Source organism: Rosa chinensis, chromosome 2 (assembly GCF_002994745.2).
Source record: "Rosa chinensis cultivar Old Blush chromosome 2, RchiOBHm-V2, whole genome shotgun sequence".
Taxonomy (NCBI): Eukaryota; Viridiplantae; Streptophyta; class Magnoliopsida; order Rosales; family Rosaceae; genus Rosa; species Rosa chinensis.
Genome location: NC_037089.1, coordinates 75,245,325 through 75,269,603, shown reverse-complemented (window position 1 = coordinate 75,269,603; position 24,279 = coordinate 75,245,325). Strand labels below are relative to the sequence as shown.

Below are 24,279 nucleotides of genomic sequence, written 5' to 3'. Positions count from 1 at the left end.
TGTAAGTTTTAACAACACTCTCAGCATGTTGTCTTTAGTTTTCGACAACATACATGGTATGTTGTCATATTACTGAATACGTTGTTATAATGTTTCAACATATATTATTGCACCCAATTTGCGGGTTTCTTTCTTTTACCTTTCTCGATAACTCTGTAAACATTCACCATTACTTGAGCACATTCCCATGCCAATATTAGTAGACTAACCATGTAAAAGAAAAATATACATTTCATTAAGAGTACCATATTGTCTAATACATATATTCCTTACAAAAAATGCAAGACAAAGTACTGAATCCTTTGTGGATCATTGGTAATTGACAAAACAAGCATTGTAGTGACTACAAATATTAGAAATTAAGAGGAAGTTCAATAGATCCTATCGGGTTCTAATGCTCTGTGCAGTTTTTCCAGTAACTTCAAGAATCCTAGCAGCTGGTTTGGTCAACGAAACCTGTAATATCTAAAGCTATGCCTGCGCGATAGATACTGAAAGCATGAAAGCATTGTCCAACAGTCAGGAAACTAACACCAATCATCTGTGTGTTTTAGGTTATTAAATCGATTAACTTGTGGAGTGACATTTAAAAGGAAACAAAGATGATTAGTATATTATTTCTGCATCCCAGCAATAAATTACCTTAGAGCACAACAGGAAGACCATGTTTCTCAACTCCATTGAGCGGTGGTTGAAGAAGACCTCTGAGTCCCTTGAAATCGATATATTGAAAACAATTAAATAAACATTTGCATCTAATAGACTAATCCACAAACTAATATACTATTTACATACCTCAATTACTTAATTGATTACACATTTGGAGTGAGATGCTATACATCTCATGAAGAAGTTGCCTAGCAGATAAGTTTTACTCACTCACTCAAGAAAGCCTAACAGATAAGTTCTAATATGTACCTTAAACATCTCATGATGAAGTTGCGAGTATAATGCCTCATAAGGATCTCTTGTAGAGACTCCAAGCTAGCAATTTAATGTGCAATTGTCAACTGCTTCAGATGAATTCGTGCACTCTCCACATAAGCAAGCGCCATCAGACCTCTCTACAATGAACTACTACTGCAAGTATGAAATATGAATTACAATTCACATGTGACATCTTAATCTTCAATTCACATGTACCGGTACCTGGGTTTGCAGCGTGGGTGGGAATAGAGGTGATCGCCGAGCCGATAAAAGCATGGTCGAATGTGTTCATTTCAGCCACAGCCGGGGCAGTTGGGATGTATGCGGGGCAATTGGCCAAGCTAAAAGACTGTAGGGTTGTGGGAAGCACTGGATCTGATGAGAGTAAGTACTAATTAACAAGCTTAGCAGTGTTTCATTTGCATATATGCTTTGACCAAGGCTGACCCTGAAGGAAACTACCTGACGCCTCAGGTCGCAAGATTCCTAGGGCCTCCAAAGATTGAATGCTTTTAAAAATGCACAGTCTCATGTTACTATTCTGGTACCGTATTCTATGTCTGCGTGTTCGAGACTTGCATATGACATTTCATTTTTTTTGTCAATGAAAAACGTCAATAACTGACACATTGTGGCCCTCATTTTCTTTTTTCATATGGAAAACTGACCAAAATCATGAGAGTGAAATTTATACTCCTCATTTTATAGATGAGAAATTTTATTCACACATTGCTAAATACTAGATACACATTCCCTAGTTAATCCACTAACTAATAACTTTTTTATTTTATTGTTTAACTAGAAACACAATCCCAAACTTCCTAAACTACCTCATTCACAGTAGGGCTGTCAATTTCAACACGACCTGATAATACAACTCGAAACCCGCACGAAATAGAGGGGGTTGAACCGGCATGATTAAAATGCAAGTTGGTCGTGGGTCAACCCGCCATGACCCATTTAATAAACGGGTTAGCCGCGCGGGTCATCCCGCAAACACGAAGTGAACTTGTATAACCCGATTATGCTATATTTCTTCTTGAAATTTTGGACGTTGGGAGTATTTGATCCTAGGATTGGACAATTTGAAATATTTTACTTCACCATTATTGGATTTAATTATTTATGAATTATATATAATTATTTATATTCTTTGTCTTGTGGAGTTTTTAGTGTATTTTTTTTAGTTAAACTGGTTGTAATGTTAACCCTTAAATGAGTCATTTTGTCAAACACGATACAATCTATTTATTAAATGGGTTAAGCGGATTGGAAACGGGTAACCCGTTTAATAAATAGATTTAGGTTGGGTTTGGGTTTGGGTTTAAATTTTCAACATGATTATTAAATGGGTTGGGTTTGAGTTTGTCTTTTGTGACATGACAAATATCTTGATCTAACACGAACCCAACCCGACAAGACCAATTGACAGCCCTAATTCACAGTACATCATACCTACAATGTTGGAATTATAATTTGCCATTGAGAATTAAACCTATGACTTTTACAATGTTGGAATTACAATTTACCAATAGATATATCACAATTTACCGGCTTGTTTATACCATCTTAACTTGAGAAGAAAAAGAAAAAAACTCAATTTTTTTGTTTTGTTTTTCAAACAACAAGAAGATTAATCAACCAAATCAATACTGTATTCCACAACTGTTTAAGAAACTTATTCAGAACCTAGACTAAGCTCATCATCTTAAGTCCAAGAGCATAATGGAAAATAAAGACAAAGATTTACAACTTTGTACGAGTCCACAAAATTATGTTCGAAACTCTATACTTACTTTCTCTGCATATATTCAATTATTCAATTCATATACTTCTATTCGTTATAAACTCTATACTTTTATTGAAAAGACATGATTTAGTGTAAATATATATATATATATATATATTTATAGAGTACACACTCTCTCTTCTTTTTCTTTTTCTTTTGGTTAGTGGAATGATTTGATTTCAATATTTGATCCATTGATTGTGTTGTCTTGTCTACCGACGTGGATTCTTCCTTCCTCCACCCAGCCACAGCACACGGCAACTTTGAAATAGTCTATGCCGCAACAGATTGCTGTGTTACCCACTCATTCGATCTTAACTTTCTTGATATCAAAATTTTTTGCTTGGACACCGTGGTGAGTTGAAGATTTGCGCTATCCGCTATGATAGATTAGAAATCCGATTTGAGCAAAAGAAAAAAAAAAAATTTATCACCCACCTATCCTAAAGTCTTTGATATCAAAATTAATTTAGGACTATTTAGTTTTTTGAGATACCTGAACTGTACTCAAACAGCCAAACATTGCAACAAAAATAGTTTCAGAGTCAGGCGCTTTGCCTCCAATTACCAAACATGCAAACCCCAATAATTGAAAGAAAATTTCTGAAATCAATGAGTCCATGTTTTGGACAAATCCTACACCTGCTCTACCGGCCTTACATAAACTCAACATAAAATCACTCACTAAGCTATCACTATGACACGAGTGTTACACGTTACAACATCATAATGTTTGACAGTTACGAGTGGCAAAAATAAAATTCATCAATTCCCAAAGGGTAAATTCCTCCTATGGTACCTGAGGTATTGCTACTTGGACAGTTTGATACCTGATGTATTAAAGGGGACAGTTTGGTACTTGAAGTTAGACTCTGTTTGACACTTTGGTACTTCTGTTAATTTTTCTGTTAAATGTAAGGATAAAATTGACATTTAGAATATATGTATAAAGCATAATAAAAAACATTGAGTTTGTGGGTTGATTTTCTTCATAATTTTATAGGTATGAATTAATGCTTATGGGGTATGTTGAAGGTGAAATATTCGAATTTTATGTTTACTATATAGTAATCATATAGTGAACCCCCATGAGAGTACTCCATTGAAACTAGTCTCGTACAACTAAATTTTTTTAAACATAAAATTCAATTATGTCAACTTTAACATAACCCAAAAGCATTAATTCATTTTCATTTTCTCCTAAATGACCCAAAAAATAATGAAGACCTAAAATAATACCAAATAATATCATCGCATTGTGTTTATGAAGAGGAGGAAAAATCCAAGTTTTGGAGGAAAAATTAGTGGATTCATAGATAATAGTACCCCAAAAAAAAATCTTATTATTATATTTCTTTAACATAAAATTCGAATATTTCACCTTCAACATAACTCATAAACATTAATTCATACCTATAAAATTATGAAGAACGGCAATCAATCTACAAACTCATGTTTTTTTATTATGTTTTTATACATATATTCTAAATGTCAATTTTATCCTTACATTTAACAGAAAAATTAACAGAAGTACCAAAGTGTCAAACAGAGTCTAACTTCAGGTACCAAACAATCCCCTTTAATACATCGGGTATCAAACTGTCCAAGTAGCAATACTTCAGGTACCATAGGAGGAATTTACCCATTCCCAAAATACTTTTCTTCGATGGGCATAACAAAGCTAGCAGGTCATTTCCCCCCGGCCAACGGAATGACAATTTCTCTTGGACTGGCTTGCTAACACCGGGTTTGGAATCTTTTGAGACCTCTATGAACATAAATTCACCTGTTCTAGGTATCTGTGTTTTCTTTTCACACTTCCTCTCCAAAGAGTCATTGCTTGGTCCACAGCTACACATGCAAATCTGGGACCTCGTTTCAACACTAACACCCAACTTGCATGCTCACCATCAGAATCATACTGCACAATACCATATGGTTATTTGGCAGAACACATATACTGTGGTTTATATAAACTAGCATATCCCATTGAGATCGAAAGAACAAAGACAAGGATAGTACCCCAAACGACCCTCAAAAGTTGCAATGGGTGAACATCAAAACCATACCCTTTATATCTTTTTCTTCTTTTTTGAACCTATGGAGAAGAGAGGAGTCTCAGGTGAAGTAGTGGAGATGAACACTTTTTTTTCGTCTTCTTTCTTGGCTCTAAATGCCTCTAATCCCAGTTTAGGACCAGTTGGGAAGGAAAAGAAGTCTTCTTTGACCTCTGAAGTCCACGCACTTTCCCTTTCAACCAATGCACTAGACACACAGTACTGTTCTTCCACTGGTTCAATATCATTGCAATCTGGTGTGAAGCTGAACTGAACTTCAAATTCATCATTCCCTTCGATCGCGACGCAAAAAACGGATGAGCGAACAGTCTTGATATGCATTTTTTTCCCATCGCCGGCAATTCTAAAGGTCGTCGTACATAGATACTGATACTCGGAAGAATCATTGTTCTAACCAGTCTGCACAACACTAAAGTATCGCCCTCCTAAATGAACCAAATTCTGAGTTCTATCCCCTAGTAACCTGCGGCGGATGACACTTGGCCGTTATTAACAGAGACAATGGAGTACCCAGAAAATGTCGACGCTTTGCAATGTCACCATCCTTGTCTGAATCCCACCAGAGAGAGAAGACCATAACCAAATCAAGATTATGCGCCAAGGCGTAGATAACACTATGTAAAACCACTGCCCTCCCGTAGAAAGGATAATAATAAGGATTCTCTGGACTAGTTTTCACCTTGTGCCATGCTCTGCTATGAATATGAAAAGCCACCGCTTCATATTTCTTCTCAGTTTGCATGGACAACAGTATATATCCATAATAAACGGCATAACCGGTCATCTCAGGTTGTGCCTGATGTAGAGAGTAATCTGGAAAAGGAGACAAGGACTCCCATGAATCACTAGCCGGATCATATCGCTCGAATGACGGTTCTTGGTTATAAGGAAAGCACAATGGTTGTGCGAGATAGTACAAAATCCCATATGCCGATATAACAAGACAATACTGCTTGGTTGTCTTTGGTGGAGAAACTAGTTCTGCAACTAAGCTTCTATCGAAGGAAAATGCATACTCGGGAGTGATAGTGATGCGGGAAGCGTGAACACGATAGTAAGAGGCTCCATCAAGCGTCGAAAGCCATATGAAATGAGCTAGAATCCACTAGCAATTACGGGCACAACCGTAAGAAACATAGAGGAACTTCTCTAATATTTGGTTTTTTTATTGATAACTTGAATGAAAATTACAATCTAAGATATTCCTTATATAGGGCACATAGCATAAACCTAATACAACTAGAAAACATAAAGAACAATTTATTGTAGACTAAAACTAGGAAATCTAATTAAACCTGATTAAATAAAAATCAAAAATAGAATCCTAGATACTAAAGAATATTTCGCTTAGAATCCTAATCAAGATTTTGCTCAAAAAATCCGATATATCCAAAAGAGTAATTTATGATTAATTCCATCATTAAGAAGCCTATTTGAATACAAATTTTCAATATTCAAATTATTCTTCTTAATCTGAAGACGCTTCTTTCTTTTCGAGATTCTTTGTTGAAATTGGCTAAAATCCCATCCTACATCAGTCTCTTCCACTTGAAAAGAACTCGACCCCGAGTTCCACTTGTATGCAGCTCGATCATTAGTAAGAATAAAATATGATAAGCCAGTAACTTCAATATTCTCGAAATTAAAAGGTATCACCATGAATCCAATACCGTAGACAAGTTTAGAATAAGTATCTTGAAACTTTAACTCCTGCACTTGAAAAGGAATGGGCATTGACTTCTCCTTGGGTTGATCTTGAACACAATTAGGCATGCATGACATGGATATCGATGTGATGAATGAATCAGCTTCCTTGTCCTTAATGAGTTTCTCTTCAATCTTCAAAGTGGCTTCTTCATGTTCCTTTTCACACATCTCAGGATGGTCATTCTTGATGTTCTTCCTTCCAAGCTTGATTTTAATTTTGTGCAACTCCCACCTAAATAAATATGTGTTGTCTTTACAATAACCACTTTTGACACTTTCATGCCATAGTTTTCCAAAAAGCACATTAGTGTCGTCCATGTCAATCACATGACAAGTAATCTCTTCTTTATAAAATTTTCCCATAGAGACAGGAACTTTACAAACCTCTGTTACTTTGTGCATATTCATCCTCTCCAAATGGAATCCAGTATGGATCACTCAGCTTCACTGTTGGTAATTGAAAATAATCCACAACTTTGTTTGCTTCAATGTTCTCTCGTAGACCATTGTCAATTATTATAGAGCATACCTTGTCTTTGATGACACATGTAGTTCGGACGTCGTCGTAATCCGGCGTTGTGAATATCCAACGTTCTATTTTTTTTTTTTTTTGGATTGATGAGGTTGTCCTAGGGCGAATCCCTTAGCATGTTCCTTTTCAACGAAACTTTCTTTGATAGATACTCCCCCCCCCTCCTCCTCCTCCTCCTCCTTCTGCTTCTGCTTTTTTTTTTTTCTTCTTTAAATCCGGATGTTTAGATTTCCTATGACTCTGGAGTTGAGCATCAGAGCAAAATGATACTCCACATATCTCACAAGAATGAAGCCCATGCACGAACTGCTTATGCCTTTGAAGGTCACCGTTGTTGCAAAAGCGCCAGTGACAGACCTCACAAGACGGAAGCTTTTCTTCTTCTTCTTGTTCTTCTTCTGCTCCTCCTCCTCCTCCTCTTTTTCTTCTTCTTCTTCTTCTTCATTTGGAGTGGTTTCACCGGAGAGGCCAACTACAATGACATGATGACTGTCTTCTTCTTCTCCTCCTCCTCCTCCTCTTCTTTTTCTTTTTCTTCTTCTTCTTCATTTAGAGTGGTTTCACCGGAATGGCCAACTACAATGACATGATGACTGTCATGCATGTTTCAATTCAACCAAAACGGTGTTCTCTTACCCTAATCTAATCTCCCCAAGATAAAGCGACCCACACACATAACTTTCCATTTTTGTTTCTGCTCTTTATTTATTTTTAGTAAAGGGCTGGTGCGGCTGTCCTCAAGCCTTAATAAATGAAACTATCGAATACAAGGGGGGGACATTGAGCCTAAACCCCTTATTACAATAAGCACCTGGAGTACATTCTGAAATGATATCAAGAGTCTCTACCAAATACATGTATTCAAACAAACACCAATTAGCAAAGAGTGCATCATTGGCTACTCCATTTGCTTTAACATAGTAGTGACATACCAGAAAGAGAACTTGATTACAACGAAGCATAATTACCAAAATCACAACTTTCTTACTATGTTGCCGCCGGAGAAGAAACCCGACGACACTGAGTTTCATCCTGCCACTAGGAGGTTGTGACCACTTAATCAAAATGGATCGCCGCCTTACTAGGCCAGACAAGGCACTTCGAGTGCACACACAGGCAGTTAGCCCGTCTAGCCCTACAGAATAGCTGTAGGGTCTTATTACACGCCAAACGCGAGACAATACTAACCAACTAACATAAGCTTGGACTGAGAGAGGGGGAGTGAGGGAATCTGATGTATTTGATAGGCAAAGATGTGAAAATGCAGGGGTACATGGTGCATTCACACTTAGATAGTTTTGGGGACTTTGCTAAGGAGATGGAGAGTCACCTGAAGCAAGGAAACATTGTTACTAAGTTTAAAATTATTAATGGAATCGAGAAGTTCTTAATTGGAGAGCCTGGGATCACTCTTCACCAGCTCCAATTTTGGAAAAGTAGTAATCCAAGCAAAGTAATGGTTCGCCAAATAAGAGTCTAGTTGTTTGTGGATCGATCCTCTTTTATGGATTAATAACTAAATCCACATTTAGACCTGTAAATGGACCAGATTTTGATCCGAATCCGCCCCAGATCAGTGGTTATTTGATGGGTTTGGATCGAAAATTTTGATCCGTTGATCTGTTAATGATCTGAATCCTTTAACCCGTTTATTTAACGGATCAAATATGGATTTAGGTTGATCCGATCAGTAATGATCCGACCCGTTTTCGTAATAATAAAATATTATTTTTTATTAATATATTATTATTTTAAAAACAAATATGAAGAATTTCTAATACAAATTTTTTGCAGTAATCTAAGGGACAGTCATTAAGAATTTTGATATTGTAATTCTACGTTTTGTGATACTCTTCATGTTGTTTTAATATTTTATTAATATCTTATGAGGTATCCTGATATAAATTTAACATTACTATTAAAATTTTAAAATATTTGAAATTATAAACGGGTCAAATTAGCGGATCAGGTATCCGTTAATCAGGTGGATACGGATTTGGATCGAGCTATCAATGATCCGCCGGGTTAACGAAGCGGGTTTGGATCAATTTTTTTTTTAAGTAAACGGATTTAGATTTAGGTCGATCCGATCCAAATCTGGTCCATTTACAGGTCTACCCACATTTGTGTAGTTGTCTGAACCCTTTCATGTTTAAGTGAGATTTTAGATTTTTTAAATACTTTCGGGTTTCATTTTTTTTTTTTGAAGGATTTGGAACTCAGCCTAATTGGGAGACTCAGCCCCACGTTCAAATATTATTAATAAGAGAAGGATGATTGTACGTCGAGGGGGACATATAACCTTCACCTAGAGTATTAGTACAAGAATACTCATAGAGTACATCTTGAATAATCACAAAAGTCTCATCTAGTCAATAATCATCTAAATAAGATAAACTAGCAAGATGTTCCAAACTATGGGCAACACCATTTGCTTCACGATAAATAGATTGTACCTGAATGGAAGAGATACCTCTGAATGGTCCTCCATCTCACTCAAGAGAGGAGTAACCACCATTGCACAATCAGTCTCAATATCAACATTTTTCAAACCTTGGTGGATAATCAAAAGTAGCCCAGCTCTCATAGCTTCAAGTTCTATTTGCAACACTGATCCAACATGGTGAAAGGGACGTGCAATAGCTGCTAGACGCATTCCATTTTCATCTCTAATGATAGCCCCTATACCACCCTGACCAGTATGTAAGTGAAAAGCCCCGTCCGTGTTGAGTTTGAGTCTGCCACTAGGTGGGTGTTTCCATAGTCTGAGGCCTTTTCATCTTCACGTTGGACTTGGAAGTTTGCACCTTCTTGTTATCCAATAGCTTTGATGTTTCAAAACTGAGACTTTCGTTCTCTACTCGCACACTTTGGTGTTTTTCATGCTAAAGTTGAAGCTTGTTTGTCATTTTTACTAGTTCTTGATGCATCATTTTCTCATAATTTACAACAATTAATTGACTGAGTGTCGGCTTTGACTACATAAAAAATTATTATAGCATGAGAAAGTCTAATTTCCAATGAGAAAGAGAGTCATAGTTGGCTCAGAAATAGTGATCGAGGCCTACGGGTTGGCCCGGTAAAATGTTACTTAGGTCATGCCCCTTTTTAAGTTATAATTTACCTCATCCATCGGTCCAGTGCTCTGTTTCCTCTAATTCCGGAGAGTTTGCGATGGTGTATCCAATATGGGTAGGCTTTAGGTGGTTGGGATCGTTTGAAAATTTGGGAGATGGATCGCGTGAAAACGAACTATGGAGGTTGTACTGGGAAGATATGACGCAAACGAGGTGGCCTAGCACGGGTTGGTTGGACTTGCTGCCTCACCATCAAAGTCAAACCATGTCGATATCAGCAACGATAGTGACGATCATGGTAGGAAAGATGCTCTCTCTCTCTCTCTCTCTATATATATATATATATATATATATATATATATATATATATATATATATATGGCCCTTCTAGTGAGGGATCCCTTTTTTTTAGTCTTTTCTAAGGATAGGGTATTAGACCAACTTTTCGATCACATTTCGTCATCTCAACCGTTCAGTTTTTAGGTCATAATGTATAGATCATTTCTACAAATTTTCAACCAAATCGGTGATTGTTAAGGTATCGAACTAGATTAAATCATTGGACGAACCGAAGCTGTCCAACTTAAACCGTTCATACATATAATTGTAAATCGCAATTTTGAATGCCTTAACGATAATCAATTTGGCTGAAAATTTGCAAAGGTCTTAGAACCTATTGAAAAGTTGGTCTAATGTCATATCCCTAAAAAATACCCCAAAAATGGATCTCTCACTAGAAGGGCCCTGTGTGTGTATGTTTATATATATATATATGAAAAAATTCATTTTACCCCTTGAACTTTGAGCCTAAAATCAGATTGGTCCTTAAACTTTTTTTTTAATCAAGCTGGTCTTTGTACTCTCAAACAACATCACATGAGTCCAAATTTTGAATCCGGGTCCAAAAATGACATCACTATAGTTGTTGGAGCCGACAGCATGGCCCACAAGAAGGGAAAAATGGACATTTTAAAATAAAAAAATTTAAAAAAAAAAACTCCAACCTCCTCTCCCTCCCCCCCCCCCTTGAACTTTGGGCTTAAAATCAGACTGGTCCTTAAACTTTTTTTTTAGTCAGGCTGGTCCTTGTACTCTCAAACAACATCACATGAGTCCAAATTTTGAATCCGGGTCCAAAAATGATGTCACTATAGTTGTTGGAGCCGACAGCATGGCTCACAAGAAGGGAAAAATGGACATTTTAAAATAAAAAGATTTATAAAAAAAAAACTCCAACCTCCTCCCCCCCCCCCCCCCCCCCGCCTCAACGACAGCCATTCCATTACCTTCAACGTCCAATTCACCGACAACCACCAATCTATTGTCTTAATCTCTTGAATCACCAATCCATTAACTTCAATGCCCACTTTGGCCTCACCCCTCACCGCCGCCCTCACTACCGCCAATCTTCGCACCGCCACCGAAGTAATCTACTCTTGAACTCCCTCTAAAATCACCAAATCCAAAATCTGAAATTTCCAGATCAAACATATATTCAAAGAAGGAAGGAAGGGCGAGTTGCCATGTTTTACGGTGATGTTTGGATTCGAACCAGGTATCAAACTTCGTCTAATTATCAACCTCTACATGTCTGTTACTTTGGATTTCACTTCAAGTTCATGTTTTGAGAATTGGGATTTTGATGTTACTGTTCATTTCAGGTTTCACTGTTCAAGATTGTCCGTTGATATTTGTTGGTCCATTTCCGACTATATATATGAACATGAGATCGTGATTCTTATTGTTGGGTATAACTGAATTCAAGGTTTGGTTGAATTTGGAGAGTTGGAGTTTTGGGTTTTGTGGCTACTACGTATTCATGGATCCGGTTTGGTACCAGCTCTGGGAAGTGGTCAAGAAGGGGAAGTGGTCGCCGAACAAGGGGTAGCCAGAGTAGTTGGAGAGGAGATCGAGTTTGAAAGTGGAGGGGAGCTGCCGAATGTGGATCCAATGGTCGGCGCAATCCGTTGGGTTGGAGTTGAATTGATTGATTAAAGACTCGGAAGCTACCAGCGCGAATAAAAAGAAAGGGATTAGTAAGGGGGAGTTGCAGGAGGCCATGATGGAGAGAAGAGAGAAATGGGGAAGTCAGATTTGATGGGTTTGGGTGGTTTGAAGAAAAGTTGAAGGAGTCGGGTTCTTGGTCGAGAAGAGCATGCGAATGTTGATGCCCATGTACTGGATGCCTACCTGTTGTAGATCAAACTGGGGGTTCTTAGGTTTCACGTGCGAGGATGACGACGAGGACCAAGCAGGGGAAGGAAGGAGAAGAGCAATAGCAACCGCTGAAGGAAGCAGAGGTCAAGGAGGAGAACGATGGATACGACGTCGTTGGGTTTTTTTTTTTTTTTCTTGGTGAATTTAGGCCCAATGGTTAGTTTGGGAATTTAGCCTATTTGGGGATTGAAAAGCTGAAAAGTGGGGTCCCATGTTGGCTCCAACTCAACATGTGATGTCACATTTGGAGGATAATTTGAAATTTGGACTTGGCTGATGTGATTTGGAAGTACATGGACCAGTCTGATTAAAAAAAAAGTTTAAGGATCAGTCTGATTTTAGTCCCAAAGTTCAGGGGGATAAACTGAATTTAATCATATATATATATATATATATATAAGGACAACTGGCTTAAACCTTGCCACAGCTGCCTCTCCAACAAGGTGTAGCAGCAGCTGTGACTACAGTAGCGGTGGCAGTACTGTAGAGGAGGGTGATTTCTCACCCAGGGTTTGCCTTGGCTGCTCTGGGTCTATAAGGCCTCTAGGGCTTTATCTTTTATTTTTATTTTGGTCTTTCTTCCTTTTTTACAATAGGATGATAGTTTTTTTTTTTTTTAAGTGAGGAGGTCGCAGAGAAAATTAAACGTTTCGTTGAGTATAGTTTTCTTTGTTTTGGGCGTAATCCTAAATGGTGGGTGTGGTTTGTAGTGTACTCTGTATATGAGTGTGATTGGTAGTATACTCTAAGTAATGTCTCTTTCTGACGGTCTTTAGTGACGGATTATTATTGTACTGGTTGCTGAATTACATAATGGGTGACCTCTCCAACTAAAAAAAAGAGTTTTTTTTTTTCGTGAATGGTAATAATTTTTCTTTTAATACCGACAAAATGAATTTTAAACCGTATATTTAAACTCATTTATCATTCTGATTAATATTTAGTAGTATATAACCTTTCTAATCAGTTAGTACAAGCAATTATCTTGAAATCCACACAATCACACTAGTTTTTTCTCATTGGAAAGTTGATACTTCCACATTTTCAACCATGACGTTTAAGTTTTAATTTTGAAAAAATAGAAATGCGATGCGTATTATTAATGAATTTCTCTTCCGAATCAAAAAAGAATGTGAGGAGACACATGTTTTACCTTTATGTTTGTCCAAAAACACATATGTTTTACCTACTTCAACTTTATGTTACTATCGGGGAGGAAATCTGCTGTCCCCAAAATACCTGTGCCAAACCTGTCTCTTGTCTAAATTTCTGACACCTGTCTTATTAACTTAACACCATTTAACTCCGTTAACTCTTTTATCTGTAACAAGATTAAAATCAATCAATTATCATCCTCACCTCTTCGCCCTCCTCTGTATTTCTGGATCTTTCGCTCAATACTTCAAACAAAGTGAGGCTGTTGGCCGGGCTCTTATCCTTGCCTCCTTTTTCTTCCAAGTTCCAAGTTCCAAGTTCGTCTTGATCTGTTCTTCATTTTTGTTTTGGCTATTGGGTCCTCATTGAATTATTACATTCTTAGTTTCTTCCATGCAATCGGAGAATTGCTGGATCTGGGTATCTAATTGAATGAAAGTTCAATTAGGTTGACTCGTGTGTATATATATATATATATATATATATATATATATATATATAGGATATTAGTTTCTTTAAGTTAATAATCATGGTGTTTCAGTCAGAAAGAACAAGAATGTTTTGGGAAAGTTCAGTGTATTTACTCTTCTTCAAGAATGAAATATATATACACATTGAGTTACATATTAAGGGATAAAACTATACAACAGAATATATAAAGTTGTCTGCCACCAGTATCTGCTATTACTCCACCAACTCACTGTCTACCACAATTGTCTGGATGGTCCACTTTACCAACTCATGCCAACTCACGCCAACACTCCCCCTCAAGTTGGTGCATACAAATCACAGATGCCCAACTTGTCAAGTGAGTCATAAAATGCTTTACTCGAGAGAGCTTTTGTAAGAATATCCGCCAATTGTTCTTCAGTAGGAACGAAGGGAAACAAAATGATCTGTCCATCCAGCTTCTCTTTAATGAAGTGTCGATCTACCTCTACATGTTTCGTGCGATCATGCTGAACAGGATTGTGAGCAATTTCAATTGCAGCCTTATTATCACAATAAAGTGGCATAGCCTTTTCCTGCCTGAACCCCAAATCTCTCAACAAATTTCTCAACCACAACATCTCACAAAGTCCTCGGGCCATTCCTCTGTATTCTGCTTCTGCACTAGACCGAGCCACCACCTTTTGTTTCTTGCTCTTCCAAGTAACTAAGTTACCACCCACAAACGTGAAGTATCCTGAAGTAGACCTACGATCTGTAATATTACATGCCCAGTCTGCATCTGTGTATCCAGAAACATCCAAGTGGTTGTGTTTTGAAAAGATTAATCCTTTCCCTGGAGCAGACTTTAAATACTGCAAAATACGAAATACAGCATCCATATGGACCTCACTGGGATTGTGCATAAACTGACTCACCACACTAACTGCATAGGCTAAATCTGGTCTGGTGTGGGACAAATAAATCAACCGTCCAACCAACCTCTGGTATCTCCCTTTATTTGTAGGTACTTGGTCCACGTACTCTGCTAACCGATAATTCTGCTCAATAGGAGTATCAACAGGTTTACAATCCAGCATACCTGTTTCTGCCAACAAGTCTAGGACATACTTCCTCTGACTCAACACAATACAATCTTTTCCACGAGCAACTTCAATTCCCAAGAAATATTTCAAATTACCCAAATCTTTCATCTCAAATTCAGAAGATAACTGACCTTGTAATCTTTGAATTTCCTCAATATCGTCACCTGTCACAACCATGTCATCAACATAAATAATCAAGGCAGTCATCTTACCACACTGATGTTTAAGGAATAAGGTGTGATCTGAGTTGCTCTGTCGATATCCCATCTTCTTCATGAACTTGGTGAATCGGCCAAACCAAGCTCTGGGAGATTGCTTCAAGCCATAAATTGACTTCTTCAATTTGCACACCATCTGCTCTCCAGTGGAAGTACCATATCCAGGAGGTAAATCCATATAAACCTCTTCATGCAGGTCACCATGCAAGAATGCATTCTTAACATCAAATTGTTGTAAAGGCCAATCAAGATTAGCAGCTAACGAAAGAAGTACCCGAATTGTATTAATTTTGGCCACTGGTGCAAATGTTTCATCGTAATCCACTCCATACTTCTGAGTATAGCCTTTAGCCACTAATCTTGCCTTGTACCGGTCCACTGAACCATCCAAATTGTGTTTTACTGTATACACCCACCTACAACCAACTGTCTTCTTCCTGGGTGATAATGATACTAACTCCCACGTACAATTCTTCTCAAGAGCATCCATCTCGACTGTCATTGCCTTCATCCACTTCTTATCTTTCATGGCATCCTGCACTTTACTAGGAAGAGACACAGAAGATAATTGATTCACAAAGGCTACAAATGGTTTAGATAACCTATGGGTCGACACATAATTAGCAACAGGGTATTTAGTCTTAGCACTTAGAGTAGGTTCATAGTGTTTCGGAGGTTGACCACGGGTTGAACGACTGGGTAAGGTTTTGGTAGGAACACTACACTACTAAAAAAAATTGCTTTTGCGACGCCTATTTTGCGACGGCAAATTGGGCTTTTGCGACGGAAAAAACTTTTCGCGACGGAAAATTAAGCCTTTTGCGACGGAAATGTTGGCGTTGCAATAGGTGGCGTCACAAAATCCATTTGCGACGGTAAATTTCCGTTGCAAAAAGTATTTGCGACGGAAAACTGCTGCCGTCGCAATGGCTAAACTATTTGCGACGGGTACTTTGCCGTCGCAAAAAGATTTGTCATTTTAAAAAAAAAAAGAAAAAAAAGTGGGGTGAATTCGTTGCGACGGATACTTTGCCGTCGCAAAAGAATATTCCATTTATAAAAAAAAAAAAAAAAAAGGTGTGGATTGCACACCAAAGCTAGTATAACCCACCAAATATCATAAATTGAAAAATATTATGAAACCCATCATCTATAACCACCCAACAATCACAATTCTAAGACCAGTCAAAGATTGTTTAAAGACAAAGATGAGCCATGCCAACACTGCAGCACCTTCATTAGAAGTAAAAAAAATGGCCAGATTATCAACCACAGCTGCTACTAAGCATACTTTCAAATTTATATTAGAATTCACGCCAAAACACTTCTAGCTGGAGCAGCCCCATTCTTATCGAGTACCTGTAAAGATGAGAATTTTGATCAGTTAGCTAAAATAAACTAGTGGATCATGAACAATCTATTCTCGATCAGCTGATATCATTGAAAGAATCATGAATTATATAATTCTGCACTTTTGAGAGAGCAAAGTAATTGTATATCTGAGATTCTGAAACCACTGATTCTTATCTGCAGTTTGCATTAAACGCCAATCCTATAATTTCAACTTAGAAAGAAAAACTTAAGCTCATCTATATACCAGTAATATGTTCATCAATTTCCAAAATTTCAATCAAGGCTCATGTATACATATACGACTTGAGTATTTGTTCATCATCCAAAAAGGACTTATTTGTAAGAATTTTCCTCTATTCATTTTGAATTCGTAAGTAATCATATATGGAACAACATAGCTAGATACACTAACAGATAAATGAATCTCCTTAGTATGAAAACATCTATACAGATAATGTCAGTAATTTCCATGTTCTAGGCTTCTAGCAATATCCCAAAGTAATTTTCACAAAACACCTAATCAACTACAAAATACCTTATTTAACACTTGGCAGTGTTTCAGGACTTCTATTTGTGGGTCGACCAAATCAAAAACCATTTGAATACACAATGTACTTAGCAGGTTCCAAATTCTCTGTCTCAACTTCTTCTTAGTCACTGTAATGCAGCAAAAATGGGCTCAAAGAATAAAGTGAATTAGTACCAAATAATACAATCAAGCATGACATTAAATCAAGAAGGGGGGAGCTTAATACATTGCCTGCAAGAACACACAACAAGGGAGAAACTCATTTTTTCCTTGCTAGGATGCTGCAGACAATTGCTTCACGGCAATTACTCTTCCATCATTAAGAGTACCCTATGAACAAAGAATAAGAATAATAGTTTAATATGTAAAATTGATATACTCATTACCAGATATACGATTAGTAAAAATGAGACCTTGGCAACCAGATATACCTTCATTTTTACTGGTGTTAATCCTTTTTTCTTCTTTGAAAAATACAGAAAATCAACAACAATAGAATCAAAAGTACTCCACCACCAACAACAATCCCCACAATCAGCCCCGTCCTATTCTTCCTGCTAGTTGGATGGTTCGGAACGATAGTAGGTGGGAAATCTGCAAGTATAAAAAAAATAGAAGCCCTTACAGAATATAATTCCAGAAAAATTCCATTAAAGTGATTCCGTTACATGATTTTGATAAATGAATGACATGAGTATTTGAATAACAGAACTATTAAAATTCCATTAAAGTGATTCCGTTACATGATTTTGATAAATGAATTACATGAGTATTTGAATAACAGAACTATTAAAAGCAACATGATGTTTCACTGAATTGATAAACATATTGAAGAGATTCATCTAACCACATCTAGTCTCGACCAAAATTCAACTATAATAAGTAAATAGTCAAAATTTGACTCACAATTCTGCAGAGGTTAGGCTCCAAAATTGCTGCAAATCCTTGCAAGCTAACCACCTTCAGGGATTCCACAATCACACTGCATAAAATGAAGCATGTATATAAACAATAGACACAAACATCCGACACTAAGACAAAATCTCAGTTATCACATATAAATGCATAAGTAACTAGCCAAAATAACATTTTAACTACTCTAATTAAAATTTAACTAAAAATAAATGATGCGCAACTTTAGGACTGTGCATCAACGTGGTAAAACATCAAGTAACAAATAGTGATTACTGATTATTTCCTTATACAAAGATAAAACCTTTGCTTCCATTTATTTTCTTTGGTAACCCAGGTCAGTATTTAGAAGCAACAGGTAGTTGTTTAAAACACAACTGTATGGAACTGAACCAACACAAAATTTAATACCAACTATCTATTCAACATAATGCATCCACTCACTAGGACTGCTCTTTCCAGGGGGCCGATATTTTTGTTGATTGGCAGAGCTCTTCAAGTATTTATCATTCTTTTTAGCATCCTATTAAAGGTTAAAAAGAATAATTAGTAAGAACAAAAGCAAATATAAGACCAGCATGATTGGCATGGTCACTAGAAAATGAATCAGAAAAATGCATTTCTCACCTGTTTAGCCATATCCAATTTGCGCTGCACACCTGAAATATTTATATCACATAAGACTCCATTAAAAAATTATACAAGTTCAACAGGCAAAATGATGAAAAGATCCGCAGTACTTCACTTCAAATGAGAATTTTATTCTTGGAAAACACAGAAAATTTAAAGAAGTTCCAATCTAATTTTTGCCATCAATGCAAAATTGTTTTCTGAACCAGCCATGATAGCTACTAAAACGTAGGGATCCGACCACCTACTGATGAACTACATCGACAGTTGCATACCTTTAAAAGGAATATACAAATTTCATACAATTAAGCACTGTTACGGATATATATTCTGCCCCACTCCCGTTATAGTCCCTACTACTACCTAGGGGTCCCACCGCCTAACTGGTTTACTCCATCTATGGTAAGCAATACCTTTAAAAGTTTAAATATACAAATTTCATCACAATTAACCACAGTTGCGAATATATATGTTTTGCCAGACTCTCCCATCATCGCACCTTGGCAAAAGACAAATGAAGACTCGAAAGGTAGCCAAGACAAAACAATCTGATAAAGATAGTTGTCCACAAATTAAGTTCAGCTAACTTTGTAATTCAAAATTACCTGTGCCTATAGAAGCATGCAACTTTGGAGAAGGAAAACTGCTAGTGAGCTTTGCACTGGATAAAGTCCCAGAGACCTTTCTAGCAGATTGCTGCTCCAACGCTCCCCTTGTTCTAGCTGATTAACAACGCAAAAAAAAGAAGAAGTTAAAATTGACTATTTATATGGAACTGCCAGCCAATTAACATAGCATTTTTTTCTAGCTTCTTTAAGCTGTTGTCTCGATGCTTTGGCAGACTCATTATCTGAATATAAGCACATGAAGTAGGTGAAATGCGTATGTAGTGAAGAAGTAACAAGATCAGAATCATAACACCAAGAAATACAAAAATGAGGATGAAGTACTAACCTGCTAATATCAAGCTCTTGGCTTTGGATTGCCAAAATCAACTCCAGATTCTTCACTACTGACTTGCTGATGAGCTGCCTTTTCAACTAATGGATGGTGTTCTCTGATGCAGAAAATAAAATATGAGTGTTGCTTGCCATTAGAGAAGCACAAATGAACAAAAAGCTACTACCCAAACAATTCCTCATTTCCCATATAATTTTGAATGAAATAAGCTTTTTATTCTAGTCATTTTTATGAGCATTTATGTTCAGTTCATATAGAAAGCTAGACTCTGAATACCACATTCAAAACAACCAAGTCCTTTTAACACTGTCTCAGATCTACCTTACATTCAGAGATAATATCTTACAACAATATATGGGTAAAGCCTCACCGTGCAAAGTTTCTTAACCATTCTGTGATATCTAGCCTAAGTTTTCAAATACATAATGTCTTTTTTTTTGTCAAGAGATGCATGTATAACAGGTAGTTCAAAGTGAACGTAATACATATGACTAACAAACTGCACTTTATAGGCATTAAAATGATCAAAGAATATATACTTACATCTCTTCTGTTCCAAAAAATTGGACAAAATACTTCTTAGGATCAGGGACTTTCTCCCAATCTTTAGGCCTGCTAATCTGAAAATTCAAAACCCAGAACATCTACTTCAAAAACCAATCACATTGGGGCACAAACAAAAAATTCAACAGAGTTATAATTATAAGAAAATACATTATGGCAGATGCTAATGTGATCTAGTGAGCATGAACCAACTAGCCATATGGCAGATTATAATACATCAAACTAGAAATCAATGTATCTTTCTCTTAGAAAGAGTTTGCACATCAGAGGACTTATTCCTGTATAATGCAAGATAATGTAATGTTATATGCCTACATTCAATAGTAGTAACTTAAAAGAATGAAAAGTTCCAAGTACAGCAATGCAAAGACAAGGTTTTCAATGATCATGACCCGTTAAACTAATGTACCTAATCTACATGCAATAGACTTGGTACCTTGCCTCCATAAACAAGAAACCTACCACACGGTTCTGGTATACAAAGGATACTATATTACACTATAGAACCTCTCTAAAAAGAGGAATAAATTGTAAACATAAGGCTGCAGAAAAATTGATATTCCAAGTCTCTAATCAAAGTTTCCACTTAAAGGAAACTAACACTGAAAACTTGTTGATTCCATTAATAAGAAGATGGAATTGTTGTCAGATTAAGTGCACTTTCTGCCCCTTCCCTTAACTACATTGTTTAATAATTGGAAATAGTGTGTTCTGTGTATTATTTTGCCAGAACTTACATATCACTATATAACCTTTACTATTTTTGACCACCTCATCATTCACATATTACACTCTATTTTGAAGACTGAAAATAGTAATGTTCCAATTAGTTGGATCAAATGTGAATAGAAATTTTAGAAATTATCCACCAATAAGGTTCACAGAAAGCATAAGTACATATAGTTGTTCCCAATATAAACCCTCTATAAAACAGGTTTATTGAGAAAGGTCTATAACAACTGACTGGAAAGATACAGTTGTTTTTAGGTTGTTCAGACGAGCAGATGAAAGAAATAAAAAAATCCAACCAAAAGTAGTGATTTATTTAAATAATTTCAAACTCAGAAAGCCATAGTTCCAACTCTCACTTACATTACTAGAAACCATTCAAATATGGATACTCACCTTGAGGCTTATACGAAGGGAACTAATAGATGTCTCAATTAAGCATTTTTCAGCCTCATTTTGACATATCAAAACATGTAATAGCAATTCCATGAACAAAAGACTGATGTCAAACTCCTGGAGAAACAACCTTAACAAGCTAGGTAACAAATTTTTTTCCAGAATTTCCGAGTTTTATGTGTTCACTGACAATTTTAAATTCCTGTAAGCTGTAGCTTAAACTATGAAGTCTATATATTAACTTTTCAGGTGAAGACTACATTTCCGAACCTAGCAAAAAAAAGTTGTTCCTACTATATGGCATGAATACTCAAAAGTATGTTTCCACAAGAACAATATTAAAACAAAAATGAAGAGGAACTGCTCAGGATGTTTCCACTTTATTCGCTCTAACTTCCACCTTTTATATGCCTGTTTAACTCTGAAATTCTTCATCCCTACTCAGAGGATTTGCCTAAAAAAGGTAAAGATATTGTTAATAAAGCTTAGGCACGAATAGGAACTATCTTTGCCAAACTTTGAAACTGATACGACAAAGTTTACATATTCCAACATGCTTATTTAGATTAAGTGTGGGAAAGAAAAAAGAATGTCAGTCCTTGCACAAGACAAGGCAGTAGAAACCACATATATGAAAAAAAAAAAAAAAACCATCTTTTGCAAACATAACCATTAAAGTAGGAAGGATGGGATAAGAAAACTATTTTTTTACTATGTCAAGATGGTTCTCACAGGATTTAGCAGAAGTTCTGGGCTGGTCCTGCAAAATATGAATAGAAGATTACAGCCTTCCTCACAAAATAATTCAGTCAACACTTGTAAATGGCACTTTAACTTTCAATCATATATCTATCTAACAATGAGCAACTAGGTTGTTCTATGAGACCTCTTTCAATCTACACGCATACTTGCAAAAGAAGTTTATTTAGTTATTCTGAGCTCTATTATTTTAGTCTACTGCTGACCTTTAGTTAATTTAGATACCATTAGTATAAAATAGCCCTATAAAATCCAGAAGAACACTTAAATTTACGATCTGATGCATCATTAATTTAAGTTGCATGCAACAAGAAACCCCAAATGTATAGGTCAAGTTCCGACCCCATGAAATCAAGCTCAACCTCAAACTCGTCAATGTATCGATGTCTAAGAGAAAGATACCTGTCTATTTACTATACATGAAGATTATCCAATAGGATTGGCCACTGGTGCTCAAATTTGAAACAAAGCCCAATTAGTTTCATATCAAAATTGAACTCACAATCTAAATATTGACCTTTTATATACAACCAATTGAATTAACAGAGCCCAATCTCAAACTAAACTAAGATTATAAATATTAATATTCAACAAGAGACAAATGGAAAGAACAAAGGGATTTACCTTATAGATTCCTAGAGATATTGATCGGGTGTCTGGGGTGTGAGAGAGCTGTTGTTACAGTTTATTTGGTGAAGGAGGAGCTATTCGACGGAAAGGAGGAGCTCGTCGGTCTAGGTGGTATGTTCTGGCACGGGACCTCGTTAACGTCGACGGAGGAGCTCGTCACTGTCGACGGTAGGTTGCGGTGCGGACCTCGTCGATCCCGGCGGTAAGTTCCAGTTTGAGGAGCTGCAAAGCTTGGGGAGGGAGGGGGAGAGAGAGAGAGAGAGAGAGAAAGAGGTGTTGTTTGGGAAAAAGAGGGATAAAGAATTAGGGCTGTATTGTTGGTGGGAACTTTGGCCAAAAAAAACAGGGGGAAAATAATTGGGTTATTAGCGCCAAGAGTAAGAAAAAAGTTTACGACGGTGCGAGAAAAGTTCGTCGCAATTGATTGCAGTGTTACTACGGCAAACATTTTCCGTCGCAAATGATAAAGCTTAATCGCGACGGAAGATTTTCCGTAGCAATAGAGTCTCAATTGCGACGGCAACTGTTGCCGAAGTAAAAAAGCGAAGCAATTGCAATTTTTTTTAGTAGTGCTACCTGACACAAAAGGACTATTAGACAAGGAAGGATTGGGACATACCTCGGGTGATGATTGAGCAGGTGAGACCGCTGAAGAGGAGGGAGAGACTGAAGAATTGTCTAAACACAATCAGAAGACGGCAGAACCTCATCCTCCACTTGATTGAAAATTGTCTCCCCGGCCGACTGATCAGACTGATCCGGTTGACCAGTTGGTAATACATTGCTCAAAGTGTTTTCTCTTGATGAACCCCTGTTTTCCCTATTTTCCTTCTCAATATTAGACGACGGGTCCTCCAACTTTGAGAACTCAGATGCCAGACACTCATTTTGCCTATTAGACAAATCTTCATAATAACAAGACTTCTCCCCCTTACTAGGAGTCACAGGAGGCAAGAAATAACAAACATCTTCACTGAAAGTAACATCCATGGTGACATAAAACTTCTGGGATTGAGGGTGATAACATTTGTAACCTTTCTGATGAGACCCATACCCAACAAACACACACTTAAGGGCTCTAGCATCCAATTTTGTCCTTTGATTTTTATACAAATGAACATAGGCAACACAACCAAAGACACGAGCAGGAAGGGTATTAGATGATGGGATAGAAACATAGTTAGACAAGACCTCAAGTGGGACACAACCTTGAAGAGGAGCAGATGGAAGGCGATTGATAAGATGAGAAGCACACAAAACAGCTTCTCCCCAAAGGTACTTAGGCATGTTAGCACTAAGCAAAAGAGATCGAGCCATATCCAAAAGGTGACGATTTTTCCGTTCAGACACCCCATTTTGCTCAGGTGTCTGTGGACAGGAAGTTTGATGGATTATGCCATGGTGTTGGAAATATTCATGAAAAGAATGATTAATAAACTCACCCCCATTATCAGAACGAAAAACCTTAACATGAGCATCATATTGAGTACGAACAAGACTATGAAATGCTGTAAAGGCAGAGAAGACAGAATCTTTGGACTTAAGTAGAACCACCCACGATAATCGGGTAAAGTCATCGATG

At 36.9% G+C, this 24,279-nt stretch overlaps 3 long non-coding RNA genes across 4 annotated transcripts; all 3 read right to left on the bottom strand.

The window, feature by feature from the left end:
• Window positions 1–211: 211 nt before the first annotated feature.
• LOC112190640 lies at window positions 212–1,382 on the bottom strand. Of its 2 annotated transcripts, XR_005807467.1 has the most exons (4): window positions 1,150–1,382; window positions 919–1,080; window positions 643–712; window positions 212–491 (listed from the first exon to the last, which is right to left on the bottom strand). It is a non-coding gene; the product is annotated as an uncharacterized LOC112190640 (long non-coding RNA). The 2 variants fall into 2 exon arrangements; XR_002932483.2 differs by lacking the exon at window positions 1,150–1,382 and having other exon boundaries at window positions 919–1,137.
• Window positions 1,383–17,330: 15,948 nt separating this feature from the next.
• Window positions 17,331–19,382, bottom strand: LOC121051518. The gene is made up of 6 exons (XR_005805947.1): window positions 19,265–19,382; window positions 18,657–18,688; window positions 18,474–18,552; window positions 18,024–18,099; window positions 17,549–17,711; window positions 17,331–17,447 (listed from the first exon to the last, which is right to left on the bottom strand). It is a non-coding gene; the product is annotated as an uncharacterized LOC121051518 (long non-coding RNA).
• Window positions 19,383–19,613: 231 nt separating this feature from the next.
• LOC121051519 lies at window positions 19,614–23,014 on the bottom strand. Its single transcript, XR_005805948.1, has 4 exons — window positions 22,692–23,014; window positions 22,021–22,068; window positions 20,163–20,239; window positions 19,614–19,716 (listed from the first exon to the last, which is right to left on the bottom strand). It is a non-coding gene; the product is annotated as an uncharacterized LOC121051519 (long non-coding RNA).
• Window positions 23,015–24,279: the final 1,265 nt, after the last annotated feature.